Here is a 20,030-nt window from a genome sequence, read left to right as displayed (position 1 = left end):
TATTAAGACAGACCAACATGTCCGGAATAGTAATGAGAATGGGTTTCTGGAGCATATTCTCTGCATTCACACTTTAACTAATGAGGGCCCTCAGCAGGGTCCTTGCTCACATGAGTTGTCTTTTCTCACACAGGTAGTCTTAAGTTAATAGGCCAATTCATGTGAGTAACATTTGTAAAAGCATGTTCTAGACCAAAATTCCCTGTCTTCAGCTCCTCTGCCAAAATCTAAACCCCCAAAATACTCTGAGGCAGAAATAGAGGTACTGTTTTAATAAACATGAATAATTCTGCAGAAAACCTGCGTTAAAGTCTATCCGGACAGGTTAAAATGGCTTCCTGACACCCTGTGCACAGGTTGTGGCCAATGCTTGATGCAGAATTGAGCCTTAAACCAGAGAGGAAGAGCAGTAGTGTACACGTAAAACTACACAGAGAAATTTTGCAAGTTGAAAAATTAACATACTTGGACATGCCCCATGGTTTTGGGCTCCAGCCCATTCTCAGAAAACAGGAAGATTTCAAAGCATGCCTCCTCCCCTTCATAAATACAGCCTTCCCCCCTCATCAAAAAACAAATAGGATTTGCTGGATTCTGTTCAGGCCATATCAAAAAAAAAAAAAAAAAAAAAAAAAGAAAGAAAGCGTAATGACATTGCACAATGTCCATTAAAATTCTAAAAAAAAAGTGAAAAGTGCTAAAGGCACCTGCAAACTTGGCTTTTCCTGCTCTAGTGCTTCCACTGTTCAAACAGATTTTCAAAATAGCTAAGATACCGTACCAAATGACCACTTAATCAAAGACTCCTTTCAAATTGTATGAAAACAAACCAGCACTGAAAATGGTGAACTGCCGTCTATGCACACTTTACTACATGAGGAACTGAAAAATGACTGAACTTGCTTGCATTGGTGCATATTTTGAGGTAAAATGTTGGCTTTGGAATAAAATGGACATATTCAGGTTTTTTTAAGAGTGCTGTGGTTTTGTTTTAAAAAAATGAATTCCTGATTTTTAGAATTTTTTTCCCATCCAGTCTTTAGGTCAGCACCCATGTGGATGCAAATTTCCACCATTTTATTTACATCTGATCAGCTTTCAGGGTATTAGCATCTGCAGGATCTAGCCTGTAGTAGACAGGAGCACCATTCCAGGATGCTTCCGTGCCTTGTGCACCATGCAGCATAAAGCCCCAGATGGTGGCTGCCTCTCTGCAAAGTGTTCTTGTTAAATCAAAAGCAGCCTTCTAAACATACAGCTTCACTATAAATTCAAAAACAATACACAAGTGATTTATTCTCTTTAAAAAAATTATCAGTTTGGTTCGTTAACCTATAGCCATACAAAAGCAGGAGTCAATTACATTGCCACATCAGATGTGTGTAAAGATAATTACCCTGAAAAGAAGATGTAAAGGTGTCCATAAAAGCAGTGAAATGTGACCTATTAAATCAAGCTGTAACCTATTATGGGTCAAAAACCACATTTGTAGGGCCAATAGGCTCATGGCAATGGCCAATCTAGCATGAATTCTGCAGGTGTCTTTTTCAAATAAACACAAAATCTATCCTTTTCATTCCAGTAGTGTTACTGTCTTCTTACCTTCCATACACAATTTACTCAACACACATCTACAAACAACATACACAAATGTGTCTTCAAAATTATGCGGAAGAACACACCATGCAGTTAAATAGAAAATATGACACAGAAAATAAGCAACAGAAAATCCACAAAGAACACCATTACCCTGCTGTTTTACTGGGCATTTCATAATGCTATTAGTTTCTCTGTCACCTTACAGAAAGTACTCTATCCTTAGTAGGGTAAATCTGCATTGGAGACAATGATTCAACTCAAGATCTGACCCAGCCACCTACAAAGATTGATAAAAAACTTGTAAATTTCCTGAAATTCCTGTTTTGTGAAATTTTCTAACACTAACTTTCAGTTATTAAAAAAAATAATTAACATGTAACTTTGGTTACCTGTGACTAACTTCTGAGTGATGTTCCTTCTGATTGATTTAAACCACTTCAATTCCCATAACCACCTCTGATATTTGCAAGACCTCATTTAACCAGTTCAGATTATATTTTGCCTCATTCGTACTCAATGCAACAAATGGGTTGAAAAAAACCTGCTTTATGTCACATGCTGAAATCTACAGGTATTATTGAGACTTCTCAGAATGCCTCTCCTTTGCTTCTCTTTTGGGATCACTCAGAATAACCTTTTGGGTTATACTGGGCTTGATTCTTCTTTCACTTGCACCAGAGGTCTAATCAGAAGTAATTAAATGGAAGTTTAAGAGTTCTTTCATGGCAACCCCAGTAGAATTGAGTCTGTAATTAAACTAGCAAAATTTTAAACAGCAGTATTGCATTAATACAGGTGTACAGAACTGAGGCGGAAACACTGATAGCCTCTAAACAGTTTCACCACAATGCTGAAGACTGTAACAGTATGAGTGTGGGAAGCAGATGTATTTCTGATTTATGGAACTGCGGTGCCAATGGTCCTAACTCCAGTCACTTCAACAGAGCTAGGCCAGATGGGCACTGTGAAGGGTCTCACTCTTCAAGAGGGCACAGAAATGGACTGCAATCTATGCAACACAGGAATAAATCATGAGAAACTCATGCTAAGTCACCAGAGTTCATGGTGTAAAATCTAGACATTTAGGTAAAGAACCAGGGCCAAAGCATTTCATTTTAAAATGCATTCACGTTATTAAGAATATGATCTGATCAGGTAATCCATCAGGGAAAGATCACATACTCTGAGAAAAACTTCATACAGATGCTTTCACCCTGGACTAGGCAGCTTTGCAGGTAATACACAAAACCCCACCTCTGCCTCCTTCAGAGTTATTATATTTTTATTCTTATCTAACATACTCCATACTCCTTTATATCCTTCACGCTGCATAGCTGGCTTTTAACTGTTCTAAAAATAACAGTCATTAAAGGAGACATGGAGATGTTCCAGTCTCTTTGTCGAATCTGAATTCACAACAGCTCTGTCAAGGAAGGCTGGCCACAAACCTGTCTGCAGCAGGTGTGAGGCTGAGCTCCTTTTTGGAGAATTACTCTCATCTATCATATACATTTGTTTTGGGTTAACCAGTATGTTGCTCACAGCAAAAGAAATTGAGAAGCCTCCCACCCAGTGTAGAAGTTGTGTAAAGTATTGGTCAGTAAAGTAAAATGATTCTGCAGAGATATCTGTGGAGATAAATTGCCCACTTATCTACCTTAATTTGTAAGACACATCAGGTGTCATAGAAGACATTATTTCTAGGGGAGTAAGTCACCTTCGTAATCATCATAGAGGTGAGAATGTTGGGCAAACACTAACTAAATCAAAAGAAAAAATAATTTTCTTCAACTTGTGTAATATAGAAGCCCAACAAATGAAGGCTTAGCGAATCCAGCATCTATTGTTTGCTTTCCTATGCATATCTATATCTGCATTCATGGCTTTTAAGAAAAACACACTTAATATGGTTATGATGATAGCAACACTATTCTCTGCATTCCTTCTTTTTCTTAAGCAATTCCAGAGAAGAAATTAGGTATTGATTCTTTCCCTACCTATGTCATTTTTTCTCTTTAAAAGATTCACGGCTTTCAGGCTTTAGTACCACAAACCAGTAGGTAGCATCTAAACAAGATTCACTTTTCTGAAAGGAGCACTGATTGCTATTAATTCTTCTGGTTTTCTGTTTTCTCAAAGTATTTTTGAAGTGCCTTTCTACAGAAGCTGGAAATTAAACATTTTCAAGTTTCACAGGACAAAGCCAAGAGAGTTATTCCTTCACACTCACGCCAGACCAGTCAATGACGTCTCCTACAAGTCAAGCAACTGACTTCAAATTTCCAGCCCAGGTTGACATTTAATTATCCTGCACAGAGAAGAGTGGTTCTAACACACTCAGCAAAGACAGACTTGCACCTGAATAGCCAGGACCACCCTGGTGTTTACAATACTGACAACATATGCCTCTGAGTTGAGTTCAAGACAGTGGGAGCATGAAGCTCCACACAACAAGTGAGTGCTCTGATTGCTGGACGGCATATGGTTCCTCACCATTTTCCACCAAAATGGGGGCCCTCTCCTGTGCAAACAGGGACACGTGTTACAGTGGAAATCCCTTGTACTTTCTGAGGGCGTGCTAAGCTTCTGTCCAATGAATTTCTTCAAATGGGTCACTGTCACTTTGCTGGCACAGAACACCAAAGTGGCATCAGTGGCTGGAGCCTCTAATCTGAGACTGAATGGTCAGAATCAGCCAGAGGAGTGTGTGCAGGGCAGGTAAGAACAATTCTGGTTTGCCACAGTTTTACCTGTAAATGATAAACTTTAATCCCCGTAACGGGTTTGCGTGGCAAGGTTTTGGGGGGGGGGGGGTTGTAGGGGTGGCTTCTGTATGAAGCTGCCAGAAGCTTCCCCTATGTCGGATATAGCCAATGCCAGCTGGCTTTAAGACAGACCCGCCGCTGGCCAAGGCCGAGCCCATCAGCGACAGCGTTTTTCGCCTCTGGGATAACGAGTTTAAGAAAGGGAAAAAGTTGTTGCACAGCAGTAATTGCAGCGAGAGAGAGGAGTGAGAATGTGTGAGAGAAACATCCCGCAGACACCAAGGTCAGTGAAGAAGGAGGGGGAGGAGATGCTCCAGGCACCGGAGCAGCGATTCCCCTGCGGCCTGTGGTGAAGACCATGGTGAGGCAGGCTGTGCCCCTGCAGCCCATGGGCAGTGGAGCAGATGACTGCCTACACCCCGTGGAGGGCCCCCACATCGGAGCAGGTGGATACCTGAAGGAAGCTGTGACCCCGTGGGAAGCCTGCACCGGAGCAGGCTCCTGGCAGGACCTGTGGCCCGTGGAGAGAGAGAAGCCCACATTGGAGCAGGTTTGCTGCCGGTGACCCCGTGAGGGGGGCTCCCGCTGGAGCAGTCGGTTCCTGAAGGACTGCACACCATGGAGGAGACCCACATTGGAGCAGTTTGTGAAGAACTGTAGCCCGTGGGAAGGACTTATTCTGGAGAAGTCATGGAGGAGTGTCTCCTGTGAGAAGGGACCCCACATTGGAGCAGAGGAAGTGTGTGAGGAGTCCTCCCCCTGAGGAGGAAAGAGCGGTAGGAACAAGAGAGTGATGAACTGACCACAACCTCCATTCCCTATTCCCCCCGCTGCACCGCTCGGGTGGGAGGAGGGAGAGAAATCGAGATCAAAGTTAAGCCCAGGAAAGAAGGGAGAGGTGGGGGGAAAGTGTTTTAAGATCTGGTTTTATTTCTCATTACTCCTCTCTGAATTAATTGGTAATAAATTACATTTTTCTGAAGTTAAGTCTGTTTTGCCTGTGACGGTAAATGTTGAATGATCTCCCTGTCCTTATCTCAACCCCACAAGCCTGTCGTTATTTTTTTTCCTCTCCTCTGTCCAGTTGAGGAGGGTGAGTGATAGAGTGGCTTTGGTGGGCACCTGGCATCTGGCCAGGGCCAAACCACCACAATCCCAAAAAAATTCACTTGTGCTGTCAGGAAGTCCTGTCCTGCAAAATGAATTCTATCAGAAACCAAGAGTTTATTGCGGAGGCTGATGTAAACCGGAGTACCTAAGCTGACCCCAATGGAGGTGGGCTGATTTATGTCAGCTGAAGATCTGCCCTTGGTTCCATTCAAAAAAGACAAAACAGACTCTTCTTCAGATCAAGAGGTGGAATTTTATAATTCACTTAATGAGGAAGAGCTAAAGTCCATAGAGACACTAATGGTTAATATCAGATATGTCAATCAAAATCTATTAATGTTAAGTTGCTAATTTGATTTGTGAAATACTGTAACAAAGATTCATATAATTTTTCCTTAAGGGATATTTGTTGGATATTAAATTAACCTAGTGGATGTTTGTCTTGTTTTCCAACTAAAAAGAAATGCGTTCACAACAACTTACTATACAGGGCAAAGCCAGTGAGTATAAAAAGAAAAAGAAAGGTGCTTTGGTTTAACATTTGTATTTACTCTAGCTATGTTTCATTTAAATTTGTCTTGTCTTCCTCAAATATGGGTTCCTGGCAAGGTGAACTTAAAAAGCCAACAAACTTGAGTTCTGCTTTAAAGAAAAGTAGGTACTTAATAGACCATTCTGACCAATTAGCCCTTTTGCTGGCATACGGATATGTGCATTTCAGGTATCATTTGTAATTAGGCTTATGCTTTAGAAAATTGAAAGACAATTTTTATCAGAAGTACATTGTTGGCTCTGCAGTTCTGTTCTACACTAAATACTTCAGAATCACTCTAAATCTTATGATTAAACTCCTCTATTTAGTAAAAGGCACTGAAAATTAACTGATTAGTATCACAAGTATATGCAGACATAGACTTAACTTTCGTTTTATAGCTATGGTAAAGTTCTGTGTTTGGGAGGAAAATGTAGGGAAATGGCCATTAATTGAAAGAACAGCCCTTCTTCAAGGAACTGTATATATTTACATGTGGCCATTTCTCGGCTTTGGGCAAATGAATACGTATGCCAAAATGAATTTTGGGTTTATGCGGAGGACCAGCGCCAGGACTATGCTTCACTGTGTCTGACAAAAGCCAGACTTTAGGTGAGCTAATAGTACCGTGTATACTTTGAGCTGACATCCTTGAACAAGCCGTTCTATGGCATCAGCTGAATGAAGTTCCTAGTTGCAAGACTATTTCCTTTAGCAATGTTTTCTTCAAAATTACAGCAGTTATAGTTACCATTTTGGGACTGCATTGTACAAACTCTGCACCAAGTCCCTTTGCACTCCCTGATTTAAGTGGGACACTCCCCAGGAGAAAAAGCACTAATTTACAGCAGTTGTGGCAGCACAGGGCCGACAGAAATGCTACAGTTTAGATATATTTTAATCACACTGGTTATTTTTGTTACAGCTAACATAAAAAACTCACTTCTTATTCATATTTGTCAATCTCTTGTTTTTATGTAAAATATTATTTTTATTATTATTATTCCAGATGTTGATGTAAAAGCAGCTCATTAAATCACAGTTGTGCACTCTTCCACATTGTAATTTTCTCAGATAAATTTCCTTTTCTTTAAGCAGGTAATAAATACATAAAGCTTTTCTATCTATATATCTTTTAATCGACTGCAGTCATTTAACCTAGACCCTCTAACCAGATTAATAATAGAAAACGTGTCATAACAATTCCTTACCACAGGATGAATTATCATTATTGTTTTGGCATTGAAAATCCTTTCTGCTACCTCAAATTACCCTTCTTTTCAACAGTGCACAATACATGAATCACTTCCCTAATCCTACATGTTACTAAAAATCACATCTCAGTACAATAGAGCCATCTGACAAGCTACTTTCTGACAGCATGCTAAACTATTGTGGTGGTGAATTCCCAGAGACCCTCTGGATCTGTTTCATTAATAAAAGTTGCAAGTGAAAGCCAAAGGAGGAACTGCTTACAGCCTGTGAGAATCCACCCAAAGGCTGAACTTCACATCCCAGCTCTTCCCATCACCCTTAATGTCATGGAAACGGCTTCCCTTATGCCAAGGAGGTGTTAAGCAGACAAATATTGTTAGAGCTCCAGCTATACCTCCTTTGAAATCTAAAAATCTAAACATCTGGATTTTTTACAGCTGGGGACAATTATAGTGCTATTTCAAAAAACCAGAAATGTGTGTGTATCTGTAGCATCATCTATACACAGGCTCTGATCCTCAGCTGCTTGGTAAATCAGTCAAAACTGATGATGTCAAGCGAGTCGTACTGGATTTACAGCAACTGGGAATCTAGCCCTCCAATTTGCAACCATATGTAAAAGGATGAGTGATCGCTAGAGCAAGGATATAGTTGAAAACCAAGGAATTAACATTTTCAGTCTTGATCTTTGTTCTGATACTGAAACCCTCTATGGTTTCAAGTTAGTTCTTTCTTACAGCAACCTCATAAAACATTTTCTTCCCCGGGACCTGAGAAGCCTGTGTTCACAGTGAAGGCAGGGGCAAAACTCCCAGTAAGCTAAATGAGCAGCATCTTCCTTGCAAAGGGGACAGGTTTGTATAAGTAAAATGCTTTCAAGGTATATGTACTAAAAAGTAAATTAAAAGTAGGTTGCATGGGTATTAGATGGGCGCAATCCTCCCAGGTACCCGACACCTTTAATTTGCCGTTCCAGATTGACAAAAGTGAAGCTTGTTCTTCTCAAGATCAAATCCTGGTGTGGCAAATGCTTTGCTCGGTGACTGGTGAACCATTTGTAATGCACACTTACAATTTCTAAATTACAGTAATTAGGCGCCTGCACTTAGGCCCAGCATCAAAAAATCTACACTTTCAAAGATCCAGAACACACTAGACAAAATGTTACCAAATCCATTTCTATTATTATTGGTTTTGAAAAGCTATTAAACCATCTGCCCTCTTTATGATCTTCTAATCAGAACCAACTTGTGCTTCTACCAGACAAGTATTTAGGCAACTTTTTATTGCAACAAACCAGCATTCATCAAAAGTGGTGTATTTTTAACACTAATTCTAATTATAACAAGCAGTGCATCTTGTGCGCTTTCCAATTATGCATGAGAAAAGTCAGCATAAGTGTCCTCTCTTATCATAATTATCTGTTTCTAATTTCAATTTTGGCTATGACTTTGCACTCAGTGATGTAAATGTAAATGTTCCTGTCAGATAAAGATTAATTTGATTTAAGCCCTCTTTGTTCTAATTATATATTCTATTTCTGCTCACCATGCAAGTTTCGTTTGAAGCCACATCTGTATTTTATCAGAACAATGAAGAAATTCTCTGGAATTAAAAAAGGTAACTACAGGATTTCAGCTAGTCCTGTCAGGCACTGTTATGACAGTGTATGCTAGGACTGTGCCAAATGAATTAATATTTTAGCTGACTAATTTACAGATTACTGTAATTATTACTTGAATATTAAAGTATGTGAACTTTTATCAAATGAAATAAAACTTGTTGTCCTAATTGCTCCCTTTACTCCTAAGGAAACATGACCGTTATGGTCTTTGAACCTGAGCACACTGAAAATACTGAATGATATCCTGTAGATGGAATAAGAGATTTAACACGGAAAGAAAGATAACTTTATCTCAGACTAATATGGAACATACATCCCTGATATTTTCCTGTCTGGAATTCAAGGTTTTGGGGATAGTCTAGAGACATTTCTGTCATCGAGCACATCAACACTGTGTGGGCATCCCGGGAAGAAGGTAAGATAGAAACAGTGGGTGGGCAATTCTGCTGTATTTGTCCAGACTTTGACTGGAGTCTCACACTTACAGGCATCTAAAACTATTTTAAATTTTGAGTTTTGCAGGGCCTGCACTGCCGGGACAACTTCAAGACCATAGACTAGTCCTGGCTTTCACCAAAATAGGACATAACCCAGCAGCCATGTCTTCTGACCAAGTTCTTGTGGAGATAGCAAGAGAATACGCTTTGGCAGAAGCATGATTCAAATATTGCCAGGACCACTGTGTCTAACCTTGCTTGCGTTCGCATCCTGGAACACCATGTTTTTCCATCAAAACCATGACAAGTGAGGGCTAGCTGGCTGGGGAGTCAGGTCTCCAGGCACAGCTCAGAGGGGTTTCTCATATGTCTAATATAAACTGAGTTCATATTCCAGCCCTACTGCTAGTAGAGCTGGTAAAGAGTCTTTAATGCCACTGCTTTCACAAAACTTACAGCATTCAAGAGCTTCACTGACATTTGGTTGAAATTGCCCAACAAAATCAAAAGCCTTGATACATATGGACACAACCACATACATGAACCCCTCCTTTTTTTAAAGAAGTTTGACTAATAAGACTTGAAACTTCGAAGGCTTCACTGAAGCATGCAGATGTGGCAGTTCCTTTTCTGCAGTTGCAGAAGTCTGGCTTTCCATTCAAAGTCTGTTTATGGCTCATCCTCTCAGCTGCTATCTCCTCCCAGACCTCATTTCCCTCCCTTGTCTTCACCGGAACAGCCATACACACCTACCTGCTGTAAGACTCACATAGAACAAATGATTGCACCTAATTTTAAAAATATAAAATCTCTTGGATTCATTAGAAAGCTAAAAAAAAATATTTTATTTGAATATTAAAAAATAAAATTCAAAAATGCTTATGGCAAGTTTACGTTCACAGTCAACACTCAACTATTATCCAATAGTTCAGAGGCGCAACATCTTTGAACAGTTTTCTCCTGACATTTCTGTCCACCTCAGGGGGCAACCACTCAAATAAACAACCTAATGACTTGAGAGATCAAGATTTAGACACTTACCACTCACTGACATTTAGACTTCCAACTTGATCTGTGCCAACTGCTGTCTTAGTTGCTGACTTCTGAGCATGTCAAGGCTGCAAGCTGGCGTGTAAGTACTTCTGACTGGCCACTGTCTTCAGAATATATTTACAGCATCTTCTAACTATTCTATGGCGTTGAGAAAAACTAAGCCTAAAAGTGTTTTTACGCAACATCTCATCACTTCATTTCGTTTGTAAATGAGAGATGGAATTCACACAAAAGCATTGTTTGGGTTGGTGCTGTTATAAACAATTTTTCATTTTTTTTTTTTTCATTTATAAGAACATTGCTGTTTTACTTGCCAAAACAAAAATACACTCCTGGAGTATTGCTGTGACCTCAGCACAGTGTTTCTGGACAGGGAGGTGACCTTCTGTACCTTTTATCTGGAGGAATTTGGCCCAGAGAGGCAGAAATCAAACAACATGTGATTCGGAGTTGCTGCAGAACCCGTCACCTCTCATCAGCTTGTGATTTAGTGTAACCTGAACAGGGACAGCCCTGTTATTTTGTATAGGAACCAACATGACATTATCCAGAGCCAGGAGGTCATTGGTCTAAATCTCAACTAATCTGATGTGTCAGACCAAAGGCTCAGATTAGGCAGTTGGAGAAAATGGAAACATTCCTCTGCAATTTAATATCATAATTAACTACGGACAAAGGATACAACTACTTCAAAAGAAATCAAGCATTAGGAACAAAAGATAATGGGTCAAATTCACTGTTGGTATAAACTGCCAGAACTATGCTGATCTCACAGATCTCTGCCAGCTTTCACTAGTGGCAAATTAGGCTACAATTAATGAATTTCAGTGATCAAACTCCAATTAATTGTTCACTGCCGAAATAATCCAGCTGGAGATGTGTGTGTGCAGACAAACACTTTATAATACCATTGCAGCAGTACTACAGTTATCAAACAACAAAAGACAGTAAGAGGAACTACAGGAACAGTTTGAGAGTAATAGGTAAATTTACCTATTAATTTTGGTTTAGTTAATATTTTAAAAACAGCCAGATGCTTACTGCTACTAGAAAAACAATCTGCAGATTGGGGAGACAGAACGGATACGTATTGTAAGGTTTTACCTAGAAGACCAAATATTCCTAATAAATTAATGACTTTTATTGGTATGGGTTGGACTACATTCATCTGCAGATGAATATTGGCTGCACATGGTTTGCTGGAGAGCATTCAATAAAATGATTGAACTGGTGATTAAAAGAAACACATTAGTAAAAATGTCTACCATAAATTTATAAGGTACATTTTTAAACTGAATATCTCTGAATCATTATAAACATCATTAAAAAATGAACAGTGGGAGTAAGTTCAGGATACTTGTTACCTTCTGCAGACCTGATTACCTGAGCTCTTGTCTAATCAAAATGGCCATTAGAAGTCATTGGGGTTTATCTGTTAGAAAATACACTCTCCAGAAATGAGGTCTTGAGGTCTTGATTCAGAAAAACATTTAAACACAGGCTTGAGTGCTCTTCCAAATGGATGTAGTTTCTGTGTTAGGACCTTGATTTGGCAAGTACTTGTAGACTTTTAACAAAAATACAGTTCGCTTGAGTTCAATTCAACAGTTTAAATACTCCAAGTTAAGTATTTATGTCAAGTGTTTGATCAGAGAGGGGTCTAATACATCTTTTTCATTTTGCAAATGTTTGTTTTTTGAGGACATGAATAGATAAATAATAATTGAAACTTTAGCAAATGTGTTAGTCAATTTGTATGACAAGATAAAATCCAGTCTTCTACAGAGCCCTCCATAAACCCGTAATTCAAGAGCAGGCACTTCTGTTCAGGAGAGTTCCTCTGGATTGATATGAATGTAATGGGAACAACATTCACATGTTGTCCCTACTTCCTAAATATATTTTGAGGGAAAAACTCCACAACAAAAGTGTCTGGGACTGACGAAGGTTGATTGCTTCTGAATGACCTTAAATGCCTCTTCCTAATTCTACAGCATTGCCTCCTGCTCTGAACTACTGAGTTGCCTCTTAAATTCATTCTTATTATTTGCAGCAGCAGTTTCCTCTGGCAATTTATAACCACATTTAAAATTTACCCCATAGTGTGTAAGTTTCTGTGCAAAAATCACGAACTACAAAGCAGTCACAGAGCTAAAACAACCAGCGAAATAGTTTCTACTCATAGTTTCTCATGGAGAATTTAAAATAGTGTCACCCTAAGGCAGCTTTTTTTATAAAACAAGAAGTAAAGAATATCTTCCATGACTTCCGTATACAAAAAATATAATTAAAAATGCATAGTATGAAAATTGTGGAAAGGAATGAATTTTGTCGATTTCCTACTTATTAAATCCTTATTATCCCAGGAGCAAAAAGCTACATCACCACCACCTCCCTGATGTAAGCCAAGCAAGATGGCAGAGTTACTCATTCCCTGAACTACTCCATTGCTACCTTTTGTGGATTAATAAAAAAAAAGGAGATTGTGCTTCCTAGGTAAATGGGTGACAGGACAATTGTTCTTGAGATGAATGATACTAACTGCAGCACAAGGCAAGGGAGAAAAAGTGGATTTTAATGCTGTTGAAAATTATGGCCTTAAGAAATGTAGTGGATGACTAAAAGTCCTCTATTCAATGAAGAAATCATTGAGAAGTTCTTGGCAGAATGTCAAAAACTGCATTTAAGAGGACAATTAAAACAGTATAATGCAAACGCTATAATTAGAACCATATCTGGTTGAGCAACACACTATTTGTCTTCCAGGCTGTTAGAAGAAAAATTCCCCAAGAACTGTTGCCAGTGTTTATTGGGGTATTTACCAAATAATACAGATTTAGCAAGAAGATGAATTTTGTTACCATAAAGACAAACTGAAAAATTGCATACACCTTTGTAGCTTGAAAGATTCTGCTCTGATACCCATTTACCTCCCACGAATATCTTGACTTACATATCCATATATTTATGTTATTTTACATGGACAATGACCAAGGTCCCCCATCTGATTATGCAAACTCAGGCCTGCTCCCGTTAAGGCGTCAGAGTTCTGTGCAGTTTAAGCCGGCACAGCTTAATCCACACCAGTTGAGAAACAGCCCAGAATTTAAAGTAGAACACGGGAAACCTGCCAGAAGTGCTACAGGGAGTCCAAATTTCATCTACAGAAAACAAAATAGGGCATCTATATGATGCATTATGATATAGAAACCATAGCAGTAGTAAAATGAGAAGATTTTGCCTCAAAAATACAGTTTACACTTCCCAATTAGTGAACACAAGCTTTAAACGGGGTGTTTTCATGATACAGGAAGACATGCAAAAAGAACATTTGAAATTCGAATGTAAATCATTTTCATGACAAACCTCTCTCTTTGGGAAGCAGTGAAGCCCTGATTCAGCATGGCACTTAAGAGTTAACCAGGTGGTTGAGCAAGTAACTAAATCAGGGACTTCCAAAATGGGGAGCAGTGTGAGCACTCTGAGAGGACCTTTCTGCCCGCTCCTCTGAGCAGTCTCCGCAGGCTGACACGAGAGGGGCTGGCGCTGACAGAGAGCAGGCGGCAGCCACCCGTGGTCATCTCTGATGGAAATAAGCCGGATTCCCCTTTGACAACCGACACTGGCAGAACAACCCCGGAGCTGCCCGGAGCACGGTGGCACTCTCCCGATTATTGCCAGCCCAGGCAGGGAGATCCGTTACACTCTGCAATGTGTGAAGTACCTATAGAAGCCCACAAGCCATTGAAGCTCCATGTGCTCTGGGGCATGACTAATAAGGGACTTCAAAGCTTTGCAAAAGCTGAATTTCTTGACGATTATCTGAACGCAATTTCAGAATCTTTTGAAGATGGTTTGTTTCCGCTCAGAGGGTTCATTTTACAAGGCACTAGGAGAAGTCACGATTGCTTAACCTCATTTTAACATGCAATAATTTTACAGTCTGCTTTCCCTTCTTTCTTAGTTCTGTTGTCCCATCCGCAGAAGTTAGGAATCCCAACTTGCTGGTCATCTGAGATGGGAGAACACGAGAAACCACAAGGAAACCACGAGGAGAGTCTAGTTTTCCATCCTGGGCCTGGGAATCCTGCAATTCAGATACACTACCTTGTGTTCGATACTGCCTCTTTGTGGAAAAATGTTGTTATACATTGTAAAGTTTAACTGCTCAGAGAAGCTTCTGAACTGGTTTTGGAGCATAGTTTCTCTGAATTTAAAATAAAATCTTATAGAGGATCTCCTAATATGGAGCTTTATTTCCTGTGGGAACACTTCTGTGGAGGAATAGGCAGGGGAATATATAAGAACTAGATGCAAATTCCAGTGGTACAAATAATCATAATGTTCAGCACAGTTATTATACTGTGCATGATGCAAACTCCAGCAGAGAAAACCCACACATACGTGTTTCTCCTACTGAAGAAACAGTAAGTGTAACATTGAAGCTTAAACCTTGTTGGTTTTCCTCTCTCTCCCATACTCTGACTACACAAATTCTACAGCTTATTTTACTTTTCTTTACAGGTTCTGATTAGTCTAGGTGAGATAGAGGTTTTTTTTCCTAAACCAAATTAATCAGATGTTATTCCCAGCAGCAAAACATCACAAAATTAATGGATAGCCTATTAAGAACGCATCCCCATCATAAATAGTGCTACCCTACAACTCAGCCTACAAAGAAAGCAAGCAACAAATTTCACAGATACTGTAACCATCGAACTAAATACTTCTATTATCTTTAGCAATGTATTGCCTTATACACATGAAATACAACAGGTATTATAAGATACTTCTCTTTGTATGTGACAGATTACTTCAGATTATTTCAGCGTTATTGAGACCTCTGGAACATCATAGGAGTAAAAAAAAAAAAAAAAAAAAAAGGAAAAAAATATAGCCCAACAGTGAGCAATTGTTAACCTTGGAGGGGGAAGAAATCAGTATTTTTACCGACAGCGCTCAGAGCCTCTTGTAAATCATATTCATATTCATATACTTAAGCATTAATTTACATACTTGATTTCTGACAGGTTGACAACTGCAGTCCTTCTATCCTCTCGGTGTAAAGTAAGAAGTCAATTGTTATTCAGTGTATCAGTTACAGTGGTAGTGCCACTAACTGTATTTTATATAATGTGCTATCTGCAGAAAAGCAGATAAGAATTTGATTTAACATCCAATTAAAAGCCGTCATTGAAAAATTACTTCAAATAAGCCTTTTATTTTCTTTAATCAGTCCTCAATTCAAGCCTTCCTTGGACCTACTGAACCAAGCATCAGGACTCATGAATTTTGATTAAAAAATTTGAGCCCATTTCTAACTTAAGCAGATTTTTTTTGTTGCACTGTTTGATAGAAATTTAATAAATCTATGAATCCTTGCCAGCGTCATTTATCATCTTTTTTTCCACAAGACTGGCCTATTATGCCTCGGCAGTAAATTATGAGGAAGCCAGCAAACCAAAACTTTTCAGTCCGATACTGAAGAAGAGATATAATCACTTGCATTGAACCATATAATTATAGTAGAATATGAATCTCTGAAACATTAGGTCCTGTTTTGAATATGTAATGCCCATGCTTTGAGAGCCTACAAAGATTCCTAGCTGATCTAATATAGCTCAGTTTAGCATCATATTGAACAATTTGCTGTTAATGAAAATGACAGCAAAAGCCATAAACAACAAGCTGGGAGACTCAGTAAAAATTATTAGGGAAATTTCCCTGTCTTTGGAAGAAAAAATCAGAAAATCAAACAGTCACCTTTTAGGATTCCGAGTCAACTGTGTTCATTCTGAACAAACATGGGGAGCTTGACCTGGGGCCATGTTACCAAAGTTTTGCTGGTTTAGGGCTGAAGCTGGGACGTGACTGAGAACAGAGACTTCTCGAAAGCCCTGGTGACACAGCTCATACACACCTACAAATAGGCACTGCTTATCATTTCCCCTCGAAAGAGCATCTCGGCCCACTCTGTGCGTGTGTAGCTCTATTAAAAGCATAGGGAGCCATGTGCTTGGCTGCAATGTAACATCGAGGTGCTATTATGGTGCGAGAGTGTTCATCTAAAGTGTCCCTAAAGACCACACTTTGGTGCCTTGGTTTGACGCTGGTCTCCCCACTTTCCCTAGAGAGTTGTAGGAAGAGAGAGGCCCCTCCAGAGATGAATTTGGATCAGGAGCTGAATGAGCTGCTCCAATTCACACTGCAGTGATGCCCATCTCTGTTAATACTGATCTCTGGGAGCCAAGGAGACTCTCTTCCTAATTTGGCCATTAAATTAGGGGGGTGAGGCTCAGCAGTATGAATGCCCCTGGCCCCAGCTGCCTACCACTTTATGTTGGGATCTCTGAATTTACAGTGAAGGAGAGATTGCCCTGGGAACACAAGGAAGCCGTGTATAGACATGCGAACAGAGACGCAAAAGAAAGGGTGTTTTAGAAACATGTAAAGCCTAGGTTTTCCATTATTATTGAAAGGAGGTCTTTTCTTTGTTCAAAACTTTTTTTTGAATCGGAATGAGCTGTTCCACAAGCTGTGGAAATACCAAGGGCTGAGTTTGTGGCCCACAGTCCTTGCATAGCAGAATAATTGAGTACCCCCACATTCATCCTGGCCAGACAGGGCACATACAGTACCCTGCATGGACTACCCTGGAGCTACATACACATTGGTCAGCTGGTTTATACCAGATGTGTGCTACTGAAGACATCACACAACTGCTCTGGTCAGTCAGGCTGTCCAGAGGGTCCAACAGTATCTCATCTCTCCCTTAGGAAAATTAATCAGAAATATCTTTATTTCTTCAGCCATCAAAAAAGGTTGGGTTAAGTCCATTTGTGATCTTAGCTGAACTGGTTCCTCCACCATCACTTGGAATCGGAATTCTCAAAGACTGTCTTAAGAGTGACTTTGTAAAATAATTACACTTGTCCAGGCTTCAAGTTTTTTTCCTAATATGAAAATGACCTGGACTCCAGTCTGGCTGATGCAATGAAACACATTGTGTCAGAAGTGCTGTTCTCTGCTGTAAAGCAACATTGGTTTCTTATTTTATTTTCAAACCACATCGGAACTTTTGTGTGAGAGTCTGATGATACATTCAAAAAAGAAAAAGGCTTGAAAAGAAAGGTTAGACTGAGCCATAAGAAAATTAAGTACCAATGCACAAACAAGGATGGATATTCAAAGGGGGAAAACAGAATTTTAAATGAAAAAGCCTGTCAAGTACTCAAGAATTAATTAAGAATAGATCTAAAGTAGATGAATATTCTACTTGAGTGGCTGTAGTATCATCAAACTTTTGCTAATAAAGGAGCCGTTTCTTCTGACACTATCTCCTAACATTTCTAACATTACTTCTGCCCTACCACTTCTTAATTGACAAGGTATTTTGTGATCCTGTAGTTAGGGGTGTGCAAATGTGTGTTATTTCAGTACTGCCCTATAACATAAAAGGCTTTGCTAAAATCATTACAGCCTGGAGATTCTTTACACAACTGAGTTGCAGGAGACCAAAAGGTCCCCATACAACAGCTGGTTTCACAAATTCGTATTATGACTTCTTTATGTATACAAAAGTCAAACTTCTGGACAGAAGGCAGTAGGTATGAAGTTGTTTGCAAATATATTGCTTATTACATGCAACCAAGTTAATCTTGGCAAATTCAGCTGGTGTGCAAACACTGAGGGTAACCAGATCCAATCATTCTTATGGGACTCCTGATATAAATCACTCCAACTACCAGTTTCAGTTTATTTTACGGTACTTTCTGATCCCTCTCCATCAGATAGAGCTAGACACAACTGCAGAGCCTCAGAGCATGTCTTAGAAAAGCAGTTCAACGATTCCAGTTTTCACAAATACCTGTTCAGGAAAGCATGCAAGTATCTGGCTGGCGGAAAGCTACCAATCAGCTCTGCACTTTTAAATATTTTAAGAGCTCCTTAAAGTAAAAATAATGCAAACTGCATTTCCTCTGAGCCATGGCAGGGAACAAAACTTTTTTTTTTTTTTTGCCTTTAATAAGCTTGATAAACGAAGTGTAACCATACCTGCTAAATTACCTAACTGATGATCTCCTGGCACAGAGAAGAATTTCTGTCTAATAAAAACAAAACTGCCCATTGTGGGACATTTTGCATTAGACTCAGAGGAGTGCAGGGAATAGAGTTTCCTGCCCTGATTTTGATGCTCTCTACAGGAATTGCCCTCTGGCCCCTTGGCAGGAACTCCATGACCCAGCTGAGCTTTCTACTGAATAGCTCAGCAGGGTGCAGGAGCCAGTTGCATGGCTTCACATGGTGCAGAAAGCTGTGGAGCTTTTCTCCTGAGCAGCACCTCCGCCATTTTGAAACATCTGCAATAGCTACTATTCATGGTACGGAGGGAGGGGGGAAGAAATTCTCCAGCTGTTACGTCTCTGCTGAATCTTTTTTATTCCCGTCTACTGCCCTCATGATGATTTTGAAGGACACCAAATGGTTTCCATTATTTAGAATGGAATAACATCTGCTCAACAAATATTGTTACTCCTTGGGAAGCACCTCATTCAAGCAGCAGCTCTCTTTACAACATTACAATACAACACACTTTATTTTATATAGTATTCAGAAGACAGTATCACAGACGCACTAGAGAAAGAAAGGGAGGGAAAGTAGAAATAGCTGCAAACAAAAAGAAAATGAAGTTGGCTTTTAAAGAAAAGATCTTGTTCTGTAGTTGAAGTAGGTGGGTAGACCATGTCCCATACTTGTAGAGTAGCTCAAGAGGAAAAATGACCTCTCTTCAGTGCACCGGCTAATATTCCAAGGAGGAAAACTGTCACAGGGATGTTGCCATGCTGGGAGAGGGTATGTGAGCAGATGGACATGAGGTCAGTAGCATGGAATAAGTCCAAAGAAATCAGTTTTGTGTTTTATTTAGACTTGAACTGAAAGCTAAGAAAGAGAAATGGAAGTTACTGAGCCCCACTTTCTTAGAGCAGAAAAGAAATCAGCTTGGAGCACTGAATTTTAAAGATCGGACTTCACATTTTTGATAGGCATGTACAAGGTAGGAGCTAGCAGCACTAAGCTGTTACTGAAATAAAAATGTCGTTTTTGGCTGCTTGTTCTTTCAAAACATATTTGCTAGAGTAGACTAGCTCAATAATTCAAAAGCTGGGTGGCATTTAATACAGTAGCTTGGGTGCTGACAAACCACAGCCCAGATACTTGCTGGACTGCACCCCATGACTTAGCCGAACACACTTACAAATCTCTTTTACCAGTTTAATCAAAATGTTAAAAATCACACAAGGATAAGAATATGCCTGTCTGCCTAGCACATGGACATCTAATATCTGTTTATTTTCAGTTTGCTACTATCAGCATCATTTGGATGAGGAATTAAAGAAAGCAATATGATCACATGGAGGCATATTCCAGCATTAAAATTATCTAGGCATGTACTTTTTAGCTTTATAATTTCTTTTTTGTTCAGGGGACGAGTGAGTTTAGCAACATACTAACATTTCAATTTACTGAGGCTTCACTAATCCTGCAATTGCTCAGCACCTGTCAGAAGGGCACTGAAGACTTCTCAGGACTCTGCCTATGGACATGCAGTCATCAAATTACAAGAGAAAGCACAGACATCTGTACAGATGACCTCAGAAGAGATCTTTGTAACAGATAAACCCAGGAGTTATTTA

General features: G+C 39.6%; 1 protein-coding gene across 1 annotated transcript in view; it reads right to left on the bottom strand.

Moving 5' to 3' along the window:
- Positions 1-20,030, bottom strand: part of AFF2 (ALF transcription elongation factor 2) — a 275,384-nt gene that overhangs the window by 179,032 nt on the left and 76,322 nt on the right. The gene's annotated exons all lie outside the window — the stretch shown is intronic.

This window comes from Leptosomus discolor, chromosome 9 (assembly GCF_034619465.1).
Source record: "Leptosomus discolor isolate bLepDis1 chromosome 9, bLepDis1.hap2, whole genome shotgun sequence".
NCBI lineage: Eukaryota > Metazoa > Chordata > Aves > Leptosomiformes > Leptosomidae > Leptosomus > Leptosomus discolor.
Note: the sequence above shows the minus strand (reverse complement) of the source record. Positions and strands in the feature narration are given on the sequence as shown.